Genomic DNA, 25375 nt, shown 5'->3' with positions numbered 1-25375 from the left:
TATGGGAAGAGTCATGAGACCCTTGTCTGAGGATATGGGTATAGAGGTGCTCTTGATCACTTGTGGGAGGTAATGCTGCTTTAATGGCCTCGTTGGGGAAGTGCTAGAGTATACAGGCCAGGGAAGATAAGGTAGGGAATCCGTCTGTGTGGCTATGGGAAATCCCTCATTTCTGCTGGTAAAGACTCTCGGGTGCTGCCTGTTGCAGGAGGAGCGCCCACATCTTTGTAAGTAACCCCTCGCCTATGCTTTGTAAGGAAGCCCACTAAAGTTATTTGCTCCCCAGAGTGAATGTTGGTGGATTCAGGCTTCTGTTTGTGGTTGGGACCTTAGGAGGACGGGGAGGGGTAGACGTTTATGTTTCCTCAAAGGAAGGAATTTTAGCTATAGGGTCAGCTCCACGAGTGTGTAACCTGCACTTGCATGGGGCTTAGAGGTTCTCAACCTGTGGACCACAACTCACCTGGGCGGTTGAACAATTAGATCTTCTATTTATCAGGTATTTACCTGACAATTCACAGCAGTAGCAAGATTGCAGTTACAAAGATCAACAAAATAATTTTATGGTTGTGGCCACTACAACATGAGTCCCATGTAACAAACATGTAACAAAGGGTCCCAGAATTAGGATGGTTGTGAACCCAGGGCTTTGGAGGCTAACACTTAACTGACTGCTCCACTGTTGTCAAATGGACGTCACTAAGGATTTCATCTTCGAAGGGAAATCTGATAGTACAAGGAGCTGTATGCATGTACCTAGGAAACAGAGAATGCAGGTCTCCCACAGTTTTCCCTGGTGCTTCAAACGTAAAATGTTGGTGACCGGTGAACGTGGGACGCTCAGGACCCACCTGAGCAAAGCCAAGAGATGTGTGAAGTATGCGTGCTCCGTTGAGAACAGACACCGCCAACCCAAGCAGCCATGATCTCCACGGCTGGCTTTGAACCTGGTGAACAGCAACATGCATAGGCCTCCATGTACTTCCTTACTTGCAGTTTCTTCCCAGAATTCACCCACTGATGGCCTGAAAGTGAGGATGCAGAAGGAAGGGGGCCTTCCTGGTCTCTTTCCCAGAGCACTATGCCAAAGTGCTGGCATGCAAACCAAGTACCTACCAAGATGTGAAATAGAGGGCGCTTTGTTCTGCACTCCCTCTGTTCCAGCGTGACAAGACACATACACACGTGTGAGCTGCAGGAGTCGGAAAGTGCAATACTGCACGTGGTTAAATCCGCTCGAACTGCATCACTAACCGATCCGGCGAAACAGATGAAAGGTAAAGTGTGCAATGGGGATTTAAAACGTGTCTTTGTCTTTACTTAGAATTTTTAAAAGAGACATTTAAAAAAAATGCCACGACAGTCCCGAAGACAGAATGCAGAAAGCAGGACACAGCTTTTAATTTCGTACCACCTTGACAACTCCTGACTTCCTTTGGGACTGGCCAATAAGAAAGCGTCCAGCTCTGACTTCCGGTAACGGCTCCGGAAGCAGCCTTCCGAAGCCAGTCTTACTGGACCCTTCCTCTCCTGTGCTCCTTTTGCTTCCTTGCTTTATCTGACCTGGCAGTTTACAGTCAGCCACCCCCTTTTGAGGTCCCTATCTGTGGAGTCGATCAAACCCAGGCTGAAGGTACTCCGGAGAAACCCTCCTGTGTACTGAGCATGTGCAGAGCTGCTTTCCTGCATGCTAATCCTTTAATACAGTATAATACCTATTTGCACAGCATTTAATCTAGAGGTGAGATGCAGGTCAAAGAGGGTAAGTGTTGGTGACAGGCAAACACTATGCCGTTTTACACATGGAGTTAAGCCACCTGCAGATTCCCAGGAACTACAAGGGACACTGGAATGGCGCCCCAGGGACACTAAATGACCTTATCTTTCTCACTGCCACCCATCAGTGATGAAACGGTCACCTTCCCTAAGAGGTCTGTCCTGAAAGGCTAGGAGTGAACTTTACAATTTTAGCAGCTTCAGTGGGCCTGCAGCGTCCATATAGCGAACATAAAGATTTAGACTCTCCAGGGCTAAGTCACAAGGCAGAGCCGCAGGCTCCAGACAAGGCTGTTGGGTTAATGAAATGATTTAACGTTCCGCCCCCTCAGAAAATCTGTCCATGACTTGGTAAATCTTCCAGAACTTCCTCTGAGTTCTTTGGGGCTGGCCCTACCCCACGCCCAATTCTCCATGTCATTCCTCGTCATAACCACCATCTTTTCTATCTGTTCAGTTCTAATTTGAGCTTTATTTCTCCAACTGGATTCTGATTCATAGGCACAGTAGGCAGGAAAAAAAAAACCCTTAGTTAGGTGAGTAAGACATTCACATCGATCTAAAAATGTAAGCAGTGTTCACAAAGGCGGGAGTTAAGAGAGAATGTTCTAAAATTCAAGAAGAGTGCATAACTGTTCACAACACACCACATTTTGCCATATTAAATGAAGATGCATGGCTGGGTGCACTGTGACCCAAGCCCACTCCTTTTGGGCTGTGTGTTTCAGCCTCTTTCTCGCCCAGTAGTTCTGCCCGAAAGAAACAGATGGCTTGCTTCCTTGACTGGAATAATCAGCTTGAAATCCATAGATTGGTCAGGAGGCTGGTGCAGGTGAACTGTAATCCTAGGTTCTGGAAATAGCACCTGTGCATCACAAGTCAGCATAGACCGGACCTGGGGACCCTGTGCTCCCAGGTTAGAATATCTCTTTGCCTTCCTGAGAGTTCCCATGGCTCTGAGAATTCCCATGACACCGCATTGTGTAACAGACTCTTAGGGCAACCCCTTACCACCACCTGCCTGGTTCAGCTCTCAATACCCGTTCCAATGGAATCCTACCAGATTTCCTTGTTGGAGCGCTCTGATTACATAACACGGTTACAGCCAGTCCTGTAACACTGTCGTGTCGCGAGACTTTAAATACTTTGATTCTTATTTCAGAACTTTCCAGGCAAAATGAAATCAGACAAAACCATCTAAACAAAAAAAAGTAACCTTTTGCGGCTGTTAGATTTCACTTTTAGTGTGTGTCTTTCTTGAGAGAGAATTTAAGCAAAAACATGGCTCAGAGACATGTGTAGGAAAAGAAGTAAGACGTCCTGGGACTCCAGGCTTCTCAGGGCCTCTTGAATTCCCCGGTGCTACCCTTATTACAGAGCTGATCGCAAGGCTTGCCCCCTCCCCCCCCACATGAAACCTGGGCCCAGCCAGGCTTTTCCTCGCTGCCGCCAGGGGGCTGTCTGGTTAAGAACTGGGTAGGAGAGGCCGCAGCTTTCCTCTAAACCAACCAAAACATCCCGAGGCAGCTTTGGAGCGAAGCCCAGGAACTTGCCTGCAAAACAACCCTCGTTCTAGAGCCGGCAAGCTCTTGGTGAGACTTCATTCGGGGCGAGGATTAAAACACAGATTTCTTGCGAAGAATCCAAGGGGCAACCGAGTCTGTGCCGGCCGCTGGAAAAGGCAAAGTCCTAGCCCCAAAGCTGCTGTCTGCCGCAGCTCTCTCTCCTCTGCCCTGCGGAAAGCTCCGGATTCGCCACAGTTGTTAGTGCTGTGGCCAGAGGTGTGTCGGCCTTTCTCCCTTCTCTTTTTCTGTGGACTGTGCCCAAGTAACGCTGGGGGGAAAAAAAACTTATCACCCGTGGGAAATCTAGAAAACACTTTAAAATAATCTAGACATCATTCCCTCCGTTGAGATAGCCAGGCTCGGTATACTACACCGTGTTACATGAGTGTATTGAAGAAAGAATTTCAAGGTTTTTTTTTAACACTGTTCATAAGAACATAATTGTATTCGGCCCTCAGTCAAAGTAGTTTTGTCGCAAGTGTAACTTCCCACTGGCTGCGTGTTCTCTCAGCACTCTGCATTTTCCAATAAAACCTACCTCCGAGGCGCTGCTGGGAGACGACCTGGGTACCTGGAGCAGCACACTGTCACCCGTTGGGTTAGTTCCCAACCTTCAGGACTTGAGGTACGGACTTTTCAGCATTTCAGCGCGCTATGCTTGCAAAAACAGAACCCTTCCAGGGTGGAGATTATTTTTGTCTTCCGGTTTTATATTTCTATTTCTAGGACAGTGGCGAAATAACGAGGTGTCTCTTTAAATCCTACTTGTGGAACCAACCGGGCACAACTCAGTGAGGTGTGCAGGAGGTGGGGGGGGGGCGCTTCTCATTTAGGGCAAGCAAGGCTTTGTCCATTTGGTGTGGGGCGCAGAGTGGCCAGAGCCACGGGAGGATCTGAGCGCCCCGTGGTCCCACGCACACCACAAGTGCTTTGGGGGCGGAAGGAGGAGCGCGGTGACACCTGCCGCGCTTGTCGGGCGTCTCTGAGGGTTGTGCTCCTGGAGATCCCCTCTGTCTCCTGTCATTCATACTCCCTGCCCCCAGTCACACCCCAACCCTCTTCAACTACAGGAATGATGGCTCAACTCGAACCTTCGCGCGCTTGCAGTTGGGTGGGTGGACGCGCGGCCACCAGACCCGCAGCTACGTGACCCCAGGGAGGGTGGCGCACAAGGCGCCGTTACCACGGGGTCGTAGCGGAGGACACCCGCACCTAGGCGGCAGGTGCGCAGGGCACCCAAGTGGCGGATTGCTCGGGCCCAGACGGGGTGCACAACCCGAGGCCATTTCGTCGCTGCGACTCTGCAGGAGCCAGGGTGGCCTGAGCTTGCCACAGCTGCTGCGCGAATCGGTCGGGCTGGAGGACCAGAAGGGAAGAACGGTCGGCGGTTCGCCTGCCGCCCGGGAGCTGGCATCCCAGTCCCGAGTAAGGCTGCGCGCGGGGTCCCCGGGAGGCGGGACTCGGGCCGTGCACCTCGCGGCCCGCGCAGGTCTCAGCAGAGAGGTCGCCAGTGTCCTGGGACCTGCGCCGCTCCCCTCGGCGCGGGCGCTGGAGGAGAGTGGACGGGTCAAGGGAGTAGAGCTCGCTGGGGAGCGGGCGCCGCACGGGACCCCGTGGCGGAGGGGGCGGAGCGGGGAGGAGACTGCGGCTCGGCCGAGCACCGCGCAGCCTCGGGCGGGCGGGCGGCCGGCGTGACGCGGCGGGATTAACTTTGCTTGGCTAATGCGAGCACCAGAGCGGAGGCCACCGGCTGCTCGGCCGCAGCTCGCCCGCGCGCCGCCTCGGGGCGCCACCGCCAGGCTCCAGCGCTCCGGTAACTTGACGTGGAGGGGGCGTAGAGGGGTGGGGTGGGGGGTACAGGTCCTGCGGGCCGGCCCGGGTGGCCAGAGACTCGCGCTGTCCCTGCCACGGGCCTCTGCGCCCGGCTCCTCTCGGGCTCGGGCACCCTGTGCTGAGGGAGCTGAAGCCCGAACCCAGCTGGGGACAAGCTCCTTGTGAAATGGAGTTTGGCATCCTGGGCACCGAACCCAGTGGAAGTTTCCATGAGGAGGAAGTTGTAGGGCATGGGGGTTCAGAAGAGGCTGACAGGCGCGGGGGTGGGCGATTTAAAGGGACTGTGGGTCTCCTGCCCCCCCTCTTTTTGGTTCCTGCCGGGGAACTCCAGGCTTTGGAAAGGAGAAAGCTCCTGAGTGTTAGCGCTGGTCAGTGCCTGTCTGCCTCTCACCGGCTCTGCGGGCTCGCTCCCTCCAGAGTTGCTCTTTTCCTTTGCTTCTCTTGACGCAGCATCTTTCGGGGTCGTGCGTGTTGGTGATGATCCGGGTGGTGTCAGCTGTGTTCCCCAAGACCGGGGAAGACGTCTTTGGAGGGTTTCTATTGCTAGGGTCAGTTGTCATTTGGGAGGAATATTTCCCGTGACCACATTATTGGAGCTAATTCTTAAAACCGTCTGGTTTGTTTTTAAGAGGGAGGGGGCGGGGTGTGCATATATGGATTATTATTATTATTATTATTATTATTATTATTATTATTATTATTATTAAATTTTCCCCAAGTGGGAAGTTTTTAAAGGGCCTATTATGCATTCCTAAAGTGAGTCAAATAAGAAAAAGAGTAGCTGGGCGGCCAAGTTCAATATCCCATTCTGCCCTTCCCGTGCACGTGGAGAACTCAAGGGCTGTGTTGAATCAGAAAATAACATTGCATAATTTCCTCCTCTTCCAGTGTGGTTGATCCTAGATACTAGTGATCGGTTTTAAAGACCTGTTTGAAACTGATCAAACCAAACATCTTTTGTTCAGTGCATGAATAGGAGAACAGAATTTTGTTAATGAACGTACTAAGTACTGTAGACCCGTTGGGCAGTATCTTTATATGATTTGCCTCTGGTTTAGCGTGTTTGTTGATGTTATAATGAAATATTGCCTCACTGTGCTGCGAAAGGATAAAAAATTCTTTTTGGTAAAGAAGCGTTCCATGATTCATTCTGAATATTCTGGATGACTGATCTCGCTAATTCACTTCAGCCTCTTATTTCCCGTTCTGAAAGAAATCATGTGCTGGGAACCATTAATGAAAAGGTGTTTGAGTGGGAAGTAATTTGAACAGGGGCAGAGTTTAGAGTGTTTTCATGCGTATTGGCTGTGCTTCGATTGATCCAGGGAGAAATTAAGTAAAAAGTGCTTTTGCTTGAGCCAGTTTATGTGAAGAGATTGGAGAAGAACAATCTATTGCTTTCCCGTGTTAAATGGATACTATTAGGATCCTATTTTTAAATGAATTTCAATAGTTTATTATTGTTTATTATATACTGGAAAAGGGAAATCTGCTTTACTTTATAGTAAAGGAACTGCTTCAGAATTGCTATTTTTTAATGAAACTATTCTTGTTGGCATTACAATGCAAAAGCTTAATCTCATTGACATCGAGTAACTGGCACTAGAAGGGGGATACATATTCCACCTCTCCCATCCCAGCCTCTTTGTGGTAAACTCTGCTGTAACAAGAGATGAGCTGCCCCTTCCCTGTGACCCAGCACCTCTGGAGAAGGATGACTTGTTAAACTCTTCCTAGGAGGGGAAAGCTGAGGCCCTCTCCTTGCCTACCTGTTTGTAGATGCTGGATCCACCCAGGGATGGATGTTTGGAGTCACCAGTGAGCCTCAGAACTCCTTCTGTCCTAGGCTCATCTTTTCCATGGAGACCAGTAGAGGTGACTGGCTGCTTTAGTCTCTTGCTCTTAGAGTGGAGGATCCATGCCACCTTCTTAGGCAGTAGGCAGTCTTTCCTTCTGCTTTCTCTCTCAAAGATTCTCTGCTTCTTGTTCTGTTCCCCCCCCCCCCCTCAATACTGGCTATGGTCAGAACTGTTCTTTTGTTCTGATACTCGTGAGTTTCCTCTTTAACGCTGAATTCTGAGTGTTCTGGATGACAGCTGACAGCGTGGAGTCCAGGAGGACAGCAGTGTTGATGGCTCCATGCACTCTTGTTCTCCCAGCATCTAGGAGAATACTTAGTACCCCATAGGCACTGGGTAAATTTTAACACATTAGGAAAAAACATTGTCCTGACCCCAATGCCTGACTAAGTACTTCAACCATTACCATTTTGGACATGCCTAAAATCTAGTGAGGTGTGAAAACTCTCTCTCTCTCTCTCTCTCTCTCTCTCTCTCTCCCTCCCTCCCTCCCTCCCTCCCTCCCTCCCTCCCTCCCTCATACACACACACACACAAACTCTCAGGCACACACACTCTCTCTCTCATACACATACACACACTCTCTCTCCCACACACACACTCTTACACACACACACACTCTTACACACACACACACACACACACTGTCACACACACAGACACACATTCTCTCACACAGACTCTCTCTCTCTCTCTCATGGGATCTGGCATCTTTGCAGATGTGTCGATCTTTGCATCTCTCTCTCTCTCTGTTGCTCTCCCTCTGGTAGTATCCGATCTGCCTTTCTGTGTAGTTAATTCTCCAAGTTCCTTCCCCCAGCCTTTGCCTTGGCTGTGCAGAAATCCTCAACAGTGTCTTTGCTGGACTCATGTCTGTCCTTTGATTCCTGAAGACATTGACCTTTAGTTACCTGAGTTTGTGCAGGATTTTCCTCACTGCAGAGGCACTGTCGGGACTGGAGAGAAGCACCAGACTGCTCATCACCTGGTGAACTCAAGCACTTCTCATACTTCGAGGTCATAACATGGCCCCTGGCTTCGGCAGCTCTGGGCAGACCAAGGGCTGACAGTGACAGTGTTTAGGCTACAAAACTGGTGGCTGGGGAGGGGGACATCAGGCTTGCTGAGTCTAACGTAACCTAGAAAAGTTCTTGGTGATAGACTTAGAAATAATGTGCTCAATACTGTGTGCTGTTAACCAGCCAGTCTGTCCTGGGTTTCCCCTTCCCCAACATTTTTTTTCCACTTTCATAAACATATTCTGGTCCAGGCAATTGTGAGGAATATTCAGTTATCTGGATTTTCAAATGACCAGCGTTTGGTACCGAATGGGTCACTTTCAAATTATTATTCGCAGCAATTTTTGCCAATTCAGAACACAAGAAAATTGCAGCTGATAATCACGGTAATTTATTTTTATAGAGAACTAAGTTTTAGAAATGTGTCTGAGTAAATACATAATAATAATTAAAAAAACCCTGCAGAACGGAGCTGAAGAGATGGCTCAGCGATTAAGAGTGCTTGTTGTTCTCAGAGGACCTGGGTTCCGTTCCCAGCACCCGAGTCAAGCAACTCCTAACTGTCCATAACTCTAGCTCGAGAGCATCCGAAACCCTCCTCTGGCCTCTTGGGGCATCTGTACTTAGATACACACACCCTCACACATAGGCATGTATTGTAAAATAAATAATGAAAATAACCCTTTAATTAAAAATCCTGTGAAATAACGTTAGTGCTATTGGTAGTGGGAGGGAATAAGAGGTCCGCGTTTTAGAAAATGAGGAAGATAATCATACCAACATCCAACGAGCTCACTGCTGTGGTTTAGTTAATAAGTGCCAAGTTTTCGTGGTCCACTTTACCAGAAAAAAAAGGGGGTAGGGTGGGAGGATCTACCTGGATTTGGTATTCAGGAGACTGGATCAGATGCCATTTGCAAAATGTTTGCTGTGGTACCTGACAGAGGCACAGAGAATAAAGTGGACCTCTTCATGTGGCCATGTCTCTGAAAACTCTCAAGAGGAGAAAAATGCAGAGAGTGATGAGGAAAATAATCTTGATGGAGATTTCTCTGTGGGACTAGGCTGCTGTGGTCCAGTGGTCCAGGTTCTGGCCTCAACACTTATGAAGAGCTCAGAAGATGAGTGTGATCAGTGGCTAACATGTCTACTTACCTAACTCTCTCTGTATCTGGTGTGTCTGTAGGCAGTGCCTGACTTTTGTCTTGAGCAACTGGAGAGGACAGGACAGCTGGGCATTTGAACATGACCCTGTAGCCTTAGACTTGCAGAGCAGGGATCCCTAATGTTTTGTGCCTTGATCACTGTAGCTCTGTCTTTCAGGGTGACATATCTGTCTCCTTCTCTGTCCCACTTATAAACTGTGATGAGAGCGTGTGTGGGTGTTTGCCCATCCCTTACATGGAGTGCCTAGAAAGACCTTGGCACATGGGTACAGTTATTGGGAGAGGGTGGGTGGGGACAGGACAGTTTCTCTTTCTCTTCCATGTCAGGATAAGCACCATCTTGCAACATGGCTTGGCCAAAGATGAGTGTCTGGGTTACACCAGGAGCCAGAGCTTGGGGCTGTTTTTGTGATTAGGGCAAGTTACCCTGTTTGTCATTTTCATGCCTTGGTTTGATTTCTCGACCTGCAAGTATTTGTCTGTCTATCATGTACCTGGCCCTGGCATGTTACATGCTTTGAAACTCAGAGTGTAACCAGTGACAGGTGGGCCGCAGGTGTGCTGCAGGGTCCTCCACTGAGGAAATAGACACACGCCTGTTGGAGGTTTATCTAAGACCCCTGGCTGAGGGAGGGCTGGAATAGAGTCACTTTATTTCTAAGAGCCGCTTGTCTTGTGGTACAGTGAGAACCCCACCAGGATTCACCAAATGAAGCTAAGGGCTTGAGTGTATTGAGGCTAATGAATTTCCGACAAAGTATACTCGTTTCCACTTTAGTTTCCAGAACGTTCTAGTGCACTATGGAACTTGATCAGATACCACACCCAGTGCAGACTCTGGATCACAGCTTTTCCTCTCCTTTGGGAGTCAGAGTAATGGCGGACACAAATGCTAATGTTCTTGTGTCTGTAGTGCCCTAACTCTAGGGAGACCCTGGAGGCCCTGTGTACCAGCAACTCTTGGTCAGTGAGAAGCCACTGTCTATGATGAACCATGCTACTAACATGGTAGTCAGAGGGCCTGGATTTGAGCCCAAGAGGATTGACAAGCTGTGTCTGTGGGAGCATCCTATGGCCCTTTCGTCACCACAGACACATGTCGCGAAAGGCGCACCCTGGAAAACATGCCCAATGACCGAAGATGTTCATGACACCTCCCATCTGCACGACATGTATATCCAGACTTAAAACCCAGAGTAACCATATCTGAGGCGTTGGCCAGAAAAATATAACCTTAAATTGCTGCCGTAGAGGTTTTAGAAAGACCCAAAACCAAGGTTCACATTCATGGTCCAACTCGTGGTTTGAAGATGTCGCTAGTCTACACATCTGAATTCCATTTCATCTTCTTCATCCTGATACTTTCTTCTAGTTTTTTTTTTCCTGCATCCTGTTTTAGCAGACATTGCAAATGCGAATGCCAAACGTGTTCTGTACTGAACACATGCACTTATGTGTGTTGGTGTATTCCTAATGGAATATTGCTACCTCACGGTGGGGCACACCCAACATTTAGGGAGGATCAGCTAAACCGTTATTCACCCAAGTTTCTAGAGCCCAAAGAGGGCTTAAGGGAACTGTTGCTCTCTTCTGAGGTGCATGCTTTAAGGAACTATTGGAGCCTTGAGTAGTAAGTCAATGGAAGCCAAAGCTGGAGTGCAGATGGGCAGTTGGAGGCACCTGCTGTGCTTCTGTGTTGAGGAGAGTTGAGGTGCTATTCATGGTTGAGTGGCAGACGCGAATATTCCATTGCTCCTATGCAGGCAGGATGGATCAGAGACTGCCCTCCACCATCTTTGTGTTTTCTCAGGACTGGTTTCCCAGGGTTCAGCAATATGGGCCCAGCAAAGGATGAGCGGTGCTAACAACCGTGCTATTTCCCGCCTGGTTCATCCTTTTCTCACATTTCTCTGCTGGATGCACCAATGTCTCACCAACCTGCATGCCCAAGCTGGCGGACCCTGTCTCTGTGTCCGGGACGTGTCGTGTTCTCACGCATAGAGACAAAGGCACTGCTCAGACCATGGTATGAAATGCCACCCATGCCCACGTCCCAGGCCCCACATCCTCCCTCCTTTCCATCCCTCTCTCTGGCACCCGAACACGGAAGCAGACCCTGTCTTTTACTATTAGCTTTCTTGTTCTTGGTCAGCCGCGCCTTAGAAATCCTGAGCATAGTAACTTCATACTAGTGTCCCGGAGTCTGCTTTGACACTGGTGCGCGTTACGGATTCCAAGAGTGAGGAGGGCAGGTAATTAAACCTGCGCCATCTTGATTGACTGTGTATGACACGCATGCGTATTCAGGAAGCAACGGACGGCCAGCGTTTCTCATGAGAGTATGTGGACCTGAGTTCTTGGTATTTCGTTTTTAATATCAAGCGCATCCGTTTAAGTCTTCCTGCATTCGTCACGAATGGAACATGTTTGCTTTTCGTGGAAAAAAAAACCTAGCAGTTTGCATGTGACGCTGATTCATACCACCACAGAAGTATTTCATGGTGATTTTAGAGCCAGCCCTATTCCTTTAAAAATATAATCATGATGATGTACACCATGTCTTGACTTATTTTCTAATCTTTAAAGTAGTAATTTGTACATGCAGAGAGCAGCCATCCTCGTCTGTATTTCTCCTTTACAAGCCCACCCGAGACTGCCTGTAATTTCTGCAATCTTCCAGTACCTGAAGATTTTCACTATGCCTCAAATGGAGCCAGGCCATGGAAAATTAACGGCTGTTGAGTCTTGTCTAATTTTTTCATTAAAAAAAAAAAACCCAAAAGACCAAAGGAATTTAGTACCAAATGCCCCTAAACATATAAACTATGGCCTTTGAGGCTGATTTATTCTGTAGCTTAGCTCCTATACAGAATTCAACAAACACCCGCACTCCCGAGGCCCTGGAGGGTATAATCTTATTTCTTTAGGTTTATAATTGTGTCGTACACTCTGTAGACTAATCGTTACAAGGTGAAGGTGTGCATGGAAATGCATTCCACACGTAGTATTTACTGTTATTTAAGATACGTTCTCGTGATGGGCACGGCGGCATGCAGACTTGTAATTCCACCATTTGAGATTCTGAGGCAGGAGAATCTTAAGCTTGAGATCAGCCTTGACAACATCAGGCTATGCTTGTCTCAAACAAACAAACAAACAAACAAACAAAGGTAACAGGAAGGAAGTGGAAGGAAGAAAGTAGGGACAAAAAAGAGGGATATATGATCAGCTGTTTGACAACTGAAGTTTCCTTAAAGCAAAACTTTAAAATATACTTCCCCACTGGAGTGCGTCCATCCATCCCAAATGAGCTGCATCTACTATGTACCAGGAGTAATAGTAGGTGTGAGAGCACCACGGCAAACACTAAAAGTCTCTCCTGAGGAAATGTGCAGAGCCTCTTGGGACAGTGAACAGGAGGTCACAGTATATAGTACAGAGTGTCTCAGTGGCCGACACTATTACTATGTGGGATCAGATAAGTATTTGGTGGGGGGCTGTCCTGTACCCTGTAGGTTGTAAGCATCATTGCCTTCTATCCGCTAATGTGAGTGGTACCAGTTGTAAGTGCCCAAACTGTTAACAGAGTCTGTATGATGGACAGCAAAGAGGTCCTATGGTAAGGACCTCTCCCCAGAAATGGGCCAGGCCTGGCTGGTGGGAGTACAGGGATTTGTGTCCTGGCTTAACCTGGCTTCACAGAGTAGTCAGCTTCTGCCTTTGTGAGTATTCGGTCTAAGCCTTGGCTGACATTGAGGTTCTGTCAGTGTTAGATATTCTGTCAGTGTTGGATAAGGACCTTCAGTATCGGTAAGTCCTGTGATATGGTCAGCACAGATTTAGCTAGGGATTGAGAGGGCTCTGGACAGAAAGAACAGGAAATAACACAGGAAGTGGAGATGGTTTAAAGCATTCAGAACCTGTGAGGATTCTGGTGCCTGCAGGAAGCAAGAGATGCTGCTGGGGCAGACAGACTTCAGATGCCTTCCCTGGCCAAGGGAGGAAGATTGACTGAGCCTCAGCTTTTGCCTGTTGCCTGATGTCTTCGGAAGCAGGCTTAACTTTTTTTCAACATGTGAAACATTTCTCATCTTAATTCTGATATTTTTGGCAGGATAATTTTATACTTGAGGGAACTTCAAGTTTCATTTGAAAACAGAGAACATGTTAGATTCTCTTTGAGATGTTTTCAAAGGAAGCTTAAAGACTCTCTCATCTTCTTCACAGTCCTGTGTGACACTAGAGGACATTAGCTCTGTGCTTGTGTTCCCTGGGTCTGACAGAAACACAGTTGCTCCTCTGTGACCAGAGAGAAATGGTGCTGCTGTTGTATTGATACATTTACTTAGTATTGACTATTGATATCCTAACCATCTGGATTTTGATTTCTTTAATCAAAATTCTAAGTGTGGAGGGATGAGATTATGCCGTTATACAAGCACAACCTAATTACCATGAAAAGTAGCTTTAATAAATACCTTGCTTTATCAGAGCCTGACTTTCCTAGTCATGATATGATAATTATGGGTAAAATCAACAATCTCATTTACCTTTAGCCCAAGAGTTGGGAAGAATTTTTTGTAATGGTTCGTAGAGTGACACACATTCACATAGGGGTTCTCTTGAATCTTTTCGTGTCCACAACTACAGAGAGAAAACAGCCATAGAAAGATGTAAGCAAACGGGCATATCACACATCAATAAAGCTTTACTCTTTAAACAACACGGTAGCTTGAAGTTTGGAAACCTCTGGTGGCAACCACTGCCCTGTCTGAAGGAAGTCTGGTATGAGTCGAATAGGTAAATTTTTGTCTCATAATCTCATTAGTTGATGAAAAGCAACCAGTGAATCTAATTTCAATCTATATTTTATTTTATTCAGCATATTAGAAAAATTGGCATGAACCGTATGAAGGTGTTAGTTGCTGTGTTTTAATTTTCAGTAGCTGTTAAACAGCATAAGTACATTAACGGAGACATCAGGGGGCAGAAAGCCAGAGCTGACCCTTGGTAACCTGACAGAGCTGTTGAATTATTTTTCTAAAGTAAGGGCTTAAGGATGTTAAAATGATGCATTACACAAGTTTGTTCTATAAAATGTTAATTTTCATAGTATTTGTTTTAGTATTGCTTACTAAAATTGGTCATCTCTGTATTAATTACAAAAAGATATTTATTTATTTATTTATTGTTCCTATAATAAATATCTTTTATCATATATTCAGCCAGGCCGGTTAAAAATACCCCCATAATGGAACTGTGAGAGGTGTGGATAATAAACACAAGGCAAGGATTATAAATGAATATACTTTTGCCTTCCTGAAAAACCTTATTACTTCTTGTTAAAATGTTCTATTCTAAGAAAGGCGTAAGGAGGACTGAGGGGATGCTCGGGATGGTGCCTAACGGGTACAAGACTTTGGGTTCAATTGTCAGTAAAAGAAAGAAGGAAAGAGACTTGTGAGAACAAAGACGTGATAAGCAGAATCCTGCTGAGACCTGTCAGGAGCACAGACTGGGGTGCACTCCACTCTCCTGGGTTCAGCTCTCCAGTCTACACGTCTGACTGCAAGCCTTCACTGATTTCTGAAGGTTGGAGTATCCTAGTGTGAAACAGTTGATCCAGATAGTGTCTTTCCGTTAACTCTTGGTATTTCAACCTGCAGAAGTGAATCTCTTGGTGTTTTTCCCCAGCTTGTGGTGACCCCACAGGCAGGCTCCAGTGATATCCTGGGTGAGAACAAGGTGGGAACCGCTCCTCTTACTGGCCTCATATACAGTATAGCATTATGCAGATGCCATCTAATTACAAATAAAAGTATTTTTAATAAAATGCTAGTTATGGGTAAATTAGGCCATTCTCATTTATCTTTAGCCCAAGAGTTGGCAAGAACTTTTTGTAAGGGTCCACAGAATGAATATTATCTACTTTCATATATAGTGAAGGGGTTGGAAGGTCCTCTGTCCTGATCGGTTGTGAGCCCCACATTAGAGAGATGGAGATCAGGGCCTGGAGTATAGAGCGCAGAGGGAAACGTGCATCTGCACCAGCACACAAGGCAGTCAGTGGGATCCCCAGCCTTGCCACCTTCCAGCCATGACACCTCTGACCACTGGCTTTGAACTTGAGCGACAGTAATAGAGCACAATGGAATGATATTGTTATAATTTGCAAATTCTATAATTCTTTAAGTGGCATGAGAACGATGCTCCCTAAAGTTTGACCCTCAGTATCGTTTAGACCTCAGAATAATCCCTGTGAAGGAGAATGCCAATCTGATGCTCCATGGTGGATGAGTTCAGTAGAGGGCCCCTGTATCCTGCGTGTGATATGGGGAGGAGTTCAGAAACTCCATGGAGATCAAAACCTAGACCCGTCCAAATCCAAATCCCTTATAAAAGATTGTCTTAGGGTTTGTATCCCTATGTACAACATCATGACTAAGAATCAAGTAGGGGAGGAAAGGGTTTATTCAGCTTACACTTCCACATTGCTGTTCATTACCAAAGGAAGTCAGGACAGGAACTCACACAGGGCAGGAACTTGGAGGCAGGAGCTGATGCAGAGGCCGTGGATGGGGCACTGTTTACTGACCTGCTTCCCCTGGCTTGCTCAGCCTGTTTCTTATAGAACCCAGGACCACAGCCCAAGGATGACACCACTCACAAGGGGCCCTCCCACCCTTGATTGCTAATTGAGAAAATGCCTTACAGCTGGATCTCATGGAGGCATTTCCTCAAGGGAGGCTCCTTTCTCTCTGCTAATTCCAGCCTGTATTAAGTTGACACACAAACCAGCCAGGACAGAGATGATGTGATAAGGCTATGCTCGGCTATGGAGAGAATATATCTGTAATGTGTGAGGAGACTTAAACTCAGTCCCTACCACTGTTTTTCTTTTTAAAAGAAAAATGAGTTCAGTATGCACAGACTTTTGAACATGCCCCTGCCACAAACACAAACACACATTCATTCTCACACACACACACACACACACACACACTCACACTCACTCGCACACATACATTCACACATACATTCACTCTCACACACACATTCACTCACACACACATTCACTCACACACACATTCATTCACACTCACACATTCACTCACACACAAACACACACATTCACTTATACACACATTCACTCACACATACACATTCACTCACACACACATTCACTTACACACACACTCACTCACACACACATTCACTCTCACACACACTCACTCACACACACATTCACTTGCACACACATTCACTCACACACACTCACACACACATTCACTCACACACACATTCACTCTCACACACACTCACTCACACACATTCACTTGCACACACATTCACTCTCACACACATTCACTCACACTCACACATTCACTCACACACAAACACATGCATTCACTTACACACACACTCACTCACACAGACACATTCACACACACACATTCACTCACACACACACATTCACTCACACACACATTCACTCACACACACATTCACTCACACACACATTCACTCACACACACACTCACATTCACACATTCATTCACACACACATTCACTTACACACACATTCACTCACACACACATTCACTCACTCACAGTCACACACATGCACACACTCATACACACAAACACACATTCACTCATATACACTCACCCACACACTCACTCACACTGACACATAAACACACACACACACACACACACACACACACACACACCCTGAGCAAGGGGCTGAGCTCTCATGCAGCTTGCCTAACCCACCGGAGGCCCTAACTTTGGTCCTCTGCTTGAAAATAAAGAAGAAAGCCTATGTATAGGATCAAAATGGAAACTCTTTCTGATTCTGTCCAGGAAACATGTCACTTTTGTGAGTAGCCCTCATGCTCTGTCTACAGGGAACAACACTATGTGTTTAGGTCACTTAATGGCATCTGTGGGGGTTTTTTTTGTTTGTTTGTTTTGTTTTTTCTGCTCAGCATCTAGAACTCCTATTTGTCAACGAGGTGTTTCTTTGTTAGATTTGAAGTTCTAAGAGGGCAGGACCTGGTGTTAAACCAGTCTAGGGTTGTCCTGGTGAAGGCACACCCAGCAGGCAGGTGCTGAGTAATGTTTTCCTGGTGTTTTGGCCAACCACATGTGGGCTGTTTTCATATAATTAGGATGAATCTAATTTTAAAATGAACACCCCAGTGTCCTCAGATGACCCAGCATATACACTTACAAGGCCTGCTGGCTGGCCTGAGTTATGAATAAGGGAATAGGCTGGCCTGCAGAAAAGCTTGCCTATTCTTTTCTCAGAGAGAGAGAGAGAGAGAGAGAGAGAGAGAGAGAGAGAGAGAGAGAGACAGAGACAGAGACAGAGAGAGACAGAGAGAGACAGACAGAGACAGAGACAGAGACAGAGAGACAGAGAGAGAGACAGAGAGAGAGAGACAGAGAGAGAGAAACAGAGAGAGAGAGACAGAGAGAGAGACAGAGAGAGAGACAGAGAGAGAGAGACAGAGACAGAGACAGAGCGCATGATCCAATCCCAACAGACCCGAGATAAAATGCTTCTCTTCTCATGGGGTTGGAGAGAACTCAGAGTCCCAAACTGGAATTCTCCATAAAGGTGAGAAGATGCAGCAGACTGTTCGTTCGGCTGTGTTGAGTTGTGAGCAGTGTACCCCAATGGTGCTGTATGTGAATAACCCCCCAGCTAGGGATCCGTAGCCCACAGTCTCAACTTATGAGAGCAAGGTCTTGAGGTGACAAGTTCCTGCTGGGCTAATATTCTGAGACTGACATCAGAGACCCTTCACACACACACACATAGTCACACACACACACATACACACACACACACACACACACACACACTCTCACACATTCACACACGCACACAGCCATGCACTCGAAGTCACGCACCATGAAGAACTTTTGCCCACAGAGTGCTTGTAGCAGGTTTTCCAGTTTCTAGCATTCATTGAGGCCTTTCCCCCCCTTATGGTTCAGAATTCCCCCTACAAGGATGATTAGCAATTGGGTATCGTCCTGGGGGTCTTACCATTCATGTACTCATTGCTTCTCAGTGTTTAAAATAGAAGTTTAAAATAGTTTTCTGTTGTTCGGTGGGTTTGATGCTCACTGGTCATTCTCTGAGGCTGCTACGCTCTGGGACTGTTACAACAGACTTTGCCCCCCACCCTGGCCTCAACCTCTCTACCTTCAGCCTCTGCCCCTTCTCTAAGCCATGTTCTGCTTCTTATTAAACTCTCCTAGCCTTGTAGGGATCTGACTAGAGGGGCTGCAGTGACTAATGGGGATTATGTTCATGCTCCCAACTCCTTTGATCCTTGCTTTCTTTGAGCAAAAGATGTGTGGTTTTGCTTATTCCCTCCCTGGGTGGGAATGGAATGTGCCCAAAGTTGTGTTTCTGAAGGTCTGGAGGCAGCGGGACCAGCTCCAAGGCTGTGTGTGCATGGTCCTTCATTCAGGGGATTCTGTGGGGGGGCAGCAGATGCTCCACACTCTGATGACAGCATTCCCTGCCCAACGCTGCTTCCTGCCCTGGACTCCTTTAAGACTTGCACGAGAAGTGGCTTCAAGTACAAACTACCACCGATGGGACAGTGCGGACTGTGAGCCAGGGACAGAGCAATGCCTGAGAGATGATGGATGATATGTGCTATTGTCGGTACTGGGGCATCCGAGTTGACAGGCCAAGGAGGACTTGTATAAGGTTCATCTCTGACATCTTGTGTCTGGCACTTCAGCAGACAAGAGCAAACCTCATACCTGGGCAAAGGACAGCAGCTGCTGGCAGTCCGGAGACAAGGAGGCCAGGACACAGCAGTTGTGACCACATTTCCACCATTCCTCACTGACTTCTTGCATTGTAGAGTAGCCCAGATACCCTCCCTGAGGCTAGCTGGCCTCCTCTGGGCTTTGGCTTGGTTCTCGTCTGACCCCATCAGCAGCTGCCTTCACTATTAGAAATGGATCCACTGAAGCAGGAGGTACACCTAGCCTCATTGGCTCTGCCATATCTCTTATAACTTAGGGAAGAAGGAGGAGCTGGGGAAATGCATGTTCTCTCCTCCCTTCCTCCCTCCCTCCCTCTCTCTGGAACTTTAGGCAGGTTGCTAACCTCTGTGCTGACATTATGGAGCAGAGAATTGCTTGGAATGTGGACAACCCAGTGCATTGTGGGATGCCTCACCCCTGCCCTCTCATCAGTGGGTGCCATTAATATTGATACACACCCCAAGTTGTGCTAGGACATGGCTGAGTGTCTCCTGGGCCTACACCTTCCCTAGTTGAAGCCACAACTTTAAACCCTAGTCTAAAGTCTGCCCTCCCCACGTTTCTCACCAGGTTCACCATGCTGTTTGTCTGATTGTGGTTCTCACAGGTAGGAGGAGACAACACACAGTGGGGAAAACTGGGGCACCAGATCCCACAGTTGATTTTGATGCAACACCTGCCCCATATACCCGGCTGCTCCCAATGTCTCTGCACCGGGACCCATGGTTCTCTGTCTCTTCCTCAGTTCTCTTTTCTCCCTATCTGCACCACGGACTGAGGTAATTTGAAGAGCTTTGCGTTCTGTATCTGCCTCCTTTATAAATGTCCCCTGCTCTGGTCTAGAGAGAAGACACTGATGGGACGAATCAGCAGACCGATTGTGTGTGAGGAGTAGTGTGAGCACGCACCACATCTGTGCCAGTTGCACACTTGGGTTCACTGGTGGGCAGCACACTCTCCATCCCTCCACGTACACCCACAGCACAAAGACATCCGAGCAGCCCACCCAAAACTATGCTTTTATTTTATCAGCTTGTGCATCCCCCAGTTCTGAAAGCTGAACCCTCAGACACCCAGTATCATCCCAGGAAGATCTATAGTTCTGGCTTGGCATTTCCTCCACTGGGAATTCTAAGCCTAGCGAGTGGAATCATAAAACCATGTTTCGAAAGACCGTCTTCTGTCACAAGCATACAAAGTTTGAGTGTGGTATACCTTGACAAGCGTGTCTCGGGGTTAACAAGTTCTCTCTAATCAAAACAAACTAAGTGTCTCACCCTCTGCGCTGCTGGCTTCTTGAGACTGGCTGTGGCTTTGCCTTTCTCTGCACATCCGCAGAGTAAGACACTACATTTCAGAGTGGCTTTGCAGTGCATGCTATGGGGAAAGTGAATGGAGTGCAAGCCACAGAAGAGATGGTTATGAAGTACGGGTGTCCCCAGATGCCCCGTGAAGGGACCCGGACTTCTTGGCTGCTTTGTTGTATGTTTTGAAATGCACACACACTCTGAGCTCTTGGGCCCCATCCTTTGGCAGCATCTTCTGTGTGATGTTGCAGTGTCCTGTGCCCTGGCTCCTGGGCTTCCTGGTCTCCTAAGCTAGATGCAGCAGCCAGTCAGTCCTCAGAGAGTGTCCTCACAGTAACCAAACCAGTACTACCCTGAGCTGCTCAGAAATGCAGAGGCTGGAGCTCCAGATCAGACCTGCTGGGGCAGAATCTGCAAAAATCCCCAGGGGCTGGCCCCGCAGACACATGGGGATTGAAGGATTTGTTAATTTCTCCTAAGTAAAGAACACAAAAGCATGTGTTATACATAAGACAGCCCTGTCAAGTGTGGACCACTCCCAGACAACTTACCAGTGGCTAGTGGGTCGATATTATGTCACAATAGAAAGAAATTCAAGTAAAATAGAAAAAACTACAATAGAAAAAATCAGATTATGATGTTTTTAAAATATTTGTTCCATTAAAATATGAACATACACACACAAATATGCATGTACTCACATATACCCATACATAGGGCACACATGTATATACAGGTACACACCTACAAACATACACGCATATAAATACATACACATAGATACTTTTCAGTGTTATGCCACAGGTTAATGCTACAAAAAAATGAAATTACAGTAAAAAAATGATTATAAAACCTACTACATAAAGACCCAGAATATCTGTAAATATGCTGGCCTTGTGTTCTACCTGAGATAATAATACTGTATTGTCCAGTTTGGATCTTCAGTGAGATCTCTAAATAGGAAATAAAAGTATAAACGTTGTTTCATTGCAAAGCAGAAATAGTAAGAATTTTAACTTCTTCCTCGATTTTAGAAAACAAGTCTTTATTAGAGAATATCTCAAGCCCCAAAGATTATATTTGAGCGACACCCATCTTCAACTGGGTAACAACTGCAGGCCGCTAAGGGTATACACCCGCTCGTGCCCACTTTGACCCCTAGAGAAGGCTCCAGTTTTCAGAAGAGTCAGATGTCACCTAAGTCCTGCTACAGTTCAATACCTTCAGACATGAAATGTCACCAGTGTGTAAGAAATCATTTGAGGCTTTCGTTGTTTGCGTTTGGTCACTGTTCATTTCAGCATGGCGGATTCTGAATGGGCACTATAATGCTGGAAAACCAAAATTTATTCGAGCTTTTGGAAGCGTGAAATCAAGCTGTGTTATTCAGAATTCACAATTTTACATGCGTGCAGAAGACCTTCAGATAGTCTTTCCAAGCTCTTCGTTTGGGGGTCTGTGGCAGAACACCCTGTCCCAGGCCGGCAAAGCCAGATTCCAGCATCTGTGGAAGGAGGGTGTCCAGTGAGTGAGGCCTAAGCACTTGACTGAGATGGGTGCTAATGCCAACCTGAGGTAGTTTCCAGGAAGTGCTGTCAATCTCAGAGGCACAGTCCGCCACCCATAATGCCTCCTTCAAGGGCCTTGGTGCCAGGAGGAGAGAGAGGCTGCCCCATTGCTCTAGCTTAGAGTGTCTGAATCCAGCAGAGACAGACTTGACCCTGACCTGGAATCTTCTTGGAGAATGTTCTTCAGAAAGGGAAGAAAGAGTTTGTCAAGGTGGCACTTTGTTAAACGTGGGTTAAAATATGCCTTTAAGGAGCTGTGAATGCTTCTCTGTTCTCAAGTAGCACTAAAGTGTACTCACGTGATTTTACTCCATTTAAAGATACACTCTTGGAGTAAATAATACATATAATTTGAATTCACGGAATTTGTAGAATTCTTTTCTTTTTTCGAGACAGTCTCAGTATGTGGCCTTGGTTGGCCTAGAACTTACCATGCTGACCATCCTGGCTTTGATCAACTTTTCTGTCTTTGCCTTACAAGTTCTAGAATTACAGGCATGAGCCACCATGACTGGCTAAACTTTGTAAGATTCTAACATATTTTGTGTGCATGCATGTGTGTGTGTGTGTGTGTGTGTGTGTGTGTTCTGTATGTGTGTCTGTGTTCTGTGTGTGTGTATTAAATGAACATACTTTGTAAATCAATAAACAAATGTGAATTGCAGATACTATAAATGACAACATTTGTAACATCTTACATTCCTCACAATATTTTGATAGATTTTTATAAAACATTAATTTGAATGACTTCAACTTTAACTATGTGCATTTGTCATAGTTTCTTAGGCTTTTCTAATTTGGAAAAAAAATCCTGACTTCCTGTTTGGGACCTGTCTTGAATGTTTGATATAAGTGGATAGAGTTGGAATGAATGTTGCCCTTAGGACCACAAGTGAGAGCACGGCCAGTTTTGAGGTCTATGCTAAACAGAACAGGGGTTTTGGGGAAACGTGTTAGTATGGTGGAATCTTTTGTGATTTATCTTAATTGATGCTCTTCTAACTAAAACGTGCAATGTATTGCAGCAAGTCACTCTTTCCTCTGTGGTGTGTTGGACAGCCTTCAAAGGTCTGTGAGAGAGCAGTGTTTTAACATGTGCTGATCTCATGCAAGTCCGTGCACTTCAGTCCACCTGTGAATGTTTGACCTTGCTCCTGTGGTGATAATTCCAGTGTTAGAGGTGTAGACTTGACCTTGTGCCTGTGCATAGATCCAGAGCTCTCCGTATGCACGACCTGTGACTGTGACGCTCATCCAACCCAGCGAAAATTACCCATTCCTTGCTGAGAGAACTGTGAGTTTCATTGTAGTGGTTATTATTGTGTGTTTGTTTTATTCCCTTCGTTCTTACGTAAGAAACCCAAGCCGTTCAACTAAGAGTTCTAGTAGTTTACAAAGTCTAAAATGATCAATAATCCCAACCTGGCCCCGGGGGCTTTAATAGCTGTAAGTTTCATGTGTTTCAGAAGTCTAACACTAACTATGTTGACTTCTCTGTGCAGAGTACAGTGATTGGTTAATAATGTGTGCTACAAAGGAACAGTGCAGGCAATAGACCAGTGTCTTCTGTTTTCTTACCATGCTATACCTAAAAAAGACTGAAAATCCAAGATGCCGGATCTCTAAACTGCTGGTGGGATTCTTAGAATTTCTTTTGATTTCCTGACACTAGTATACGAGATCACAAATAATATTGAAAAGCTGAAACGGTAAAATAGAACTCTTTTGATAACATGCTAGATTACATAAATTAAAGAAGCATACTACATCGTAACATCTCCAAAAGCTTTGGTCAGACCCTTCACTAAAAGAAAGGGTATTGATGTGAGAGGATGGGACAGGGCTTCAGAGAGAAGCCCTCTTGCCAGCAAGAGGGAAGCCCACATACTGGGAATGAGAGAACGGATGCCATCTGCCGTCTGCCTGAGCATGAGCTGCTTGGTAACTGAAAACCCAGGTCTTCTGTCAATCGGTGTGATCAGCTTCCTCGGACTCTACCTGCGAAGGGCCTGTCTTACCCTGTGTTGCTACTCAACTGTCTGTCAAATCTGGAAAGTTCATGATTGTTTGTATTCTGGCAAGTGACTGTTAGGTCCTGAGGGATTAAGAATGCGAAGAAAGAAAGCTTCTGTATAGTTGAGTCTTGGCGTTCTTTCCATTCAGTGATGAATCACCTTCTTCAACAAGTCCCGGACTTGACTTTGCCAAGACAGGCAAAGAGAGTGGGAGGGGACAATGGCTTTGTGTTAAAGCCCCACGCAGAGCTGGCATTCTCTGCAGCATCAGACGACGTGTGGCCAGATGCACAGGAACAGCAGCCTGCCGTACCATTGAGGCAGTCAGTGCCTTTGTTTTCTCTGATCTTTTGAACATCTCGATTTCTCTCTTCAGGGGGAGTTGACGCATGATCAATAATGCACCAGCCAAGCACGAACTCTGTGACCAAGTGGGATAGCAGTGTTCATCCCCACCAGTCCAAACAAGCCAGGGAACAGTTGCTTAACTTCTGTGAATTTCAGGGTTTTTTTTTGGGGGGGGGGGGTTCTGTAGAAATACTTTTCAACCAATAGTGCAATTGTATTGATTTTTTTCAGTTAGCGTATAAAGCAGTGGTTCTTACTCTGGTGTTTTCATATACTCTTTGCTCTGGGTCGTCCTCTTATTCCCAGTCCTCCCCCCCACAGCCCCCGCCCCGTGCTCTCTTTGCCTTCCTTTCCCCGACATACCACCGAGTGCTTTCATGCCGTGCGTTCTCTTCTCCTATTTCCCTTAAGCTACCTTCTTTCTGGCTCATGGTCCCTTTTCTAATCTCACACTCACACTCACACTCAAGCACATGTTCACATACCCAAATGCATTTACATCTGCACAGGTTCTAGAGAGAAAACGCATTGTATGTATCTTTCTGCGAGTCTGACTTATTCTGCTTTAACATAATGATTTTCAGTTCCGTCTACTTTCTGTAGGGTTATTTTTTAATAAAGGGCTCTAAAGATAGGAAAAACTGAAAAAGAAGAAAGGGACTAGTCTCCTCCTCAATGTGCCTTTGGTCTGAAGGTTTTGAGAGTACTGTTGACTTCTAGGTCGTGTCTCCTGACCAGGTTGTGTATGTGTATGGGACAGAACAGTGTAGGGCGAGAAATAAGGAGAGCCTCAGAAGAATGTTCCCAGTTCCTTTCTAGGTCGGTTGTAGCTTTCAGTTTTGAGAACAGTGAGTTCCATGCTTTGCCCTGTTGGACATCTTGAGATACGGAAGCTGACGGTGGGGAAGTGTCGGGAGTCTAACGGCTGTTTGTATGAGTCCTATTTATGGATTAACCTCAGGCTGGAGGTAGAGCCCTACTAAGTGCAGGAGCATTTTTGTTTCAGCCTTTCTGTGGATTCTGTGAGGGTCACAACGAAGACAAAGGAAAATTCTTGGCAGAGGCCTCAAGGTTTTAGAGAATGGGGAGAGAACCAAAGTGCCCGGTACACATGTCTT

General features: G+C 46.5%; 1 protein-coding gene and 1 long non-coding RNA gene across 23 annotated transcripts in view; one reads left to right on the top strand and one right to left on the bottom strand.

The window, feature by feature from the left end:
• The first annotated feature begins 1298 nt into the window (after positions 1 to 1298).
• Positions 1299 to 25375, top strand: part of Thrb (thyroid hormone receptor beta) — a 349278-nt gene continuing 325201 nt past the window's right edge. For 7 of the 22 annotated variants that reach the window (XM_063273979.1, XM_063273971.1, XM_063273974.1 and 4 more), the window contains exon 1: positions 3603 to 3966. The gene's annotated coding sequence lies outside the window, so the exon portion shown is untranslated. Of the gene's footprint in view, positions 3558 to 3602; positions 3967 to 4627; positions 4767 to 4985; positions 5155 to 25375 lie in introns of those variants that run through there. The other 15 variants (XM_063273984.1, XM_039092998.2, XM_063273988.1 and 12 more) reach the window with 5 other exon arrangements.
• LOC120096914 (uncharacterized) lies at positions 2976 to 4014 on the bottom strand. The gene is made up of 2 exons (XR_005493837.2): positions 3880 to 4014; positions 2976 to 3609 (listed from the first exon to the last, which is right to left on the bottom strand). It is a non-coding gene; the product is annotated as an uncharacterized LOC120096914 (long non-coding RNA).

Source organism: Rattus norvegicus, chromosome 15, assembly GCF_036323735.1.
Source record: "Rattus norvegicus strain BN/NHsdMcwi chromosome 15, GRCr8, whole genome shotgun sequence".
In the NCBI taxonomy this organism is placed as follows: Eukaryota; Metazoa; Chordata; class Mammalia; order Rodentia; family Muridae; genus Rattus; species Rattus norvegicus.
Note: the sequence above shows the minus strand (reverse complement) of the source record. Positions and strands in the feature narration are given on the sequence as shown.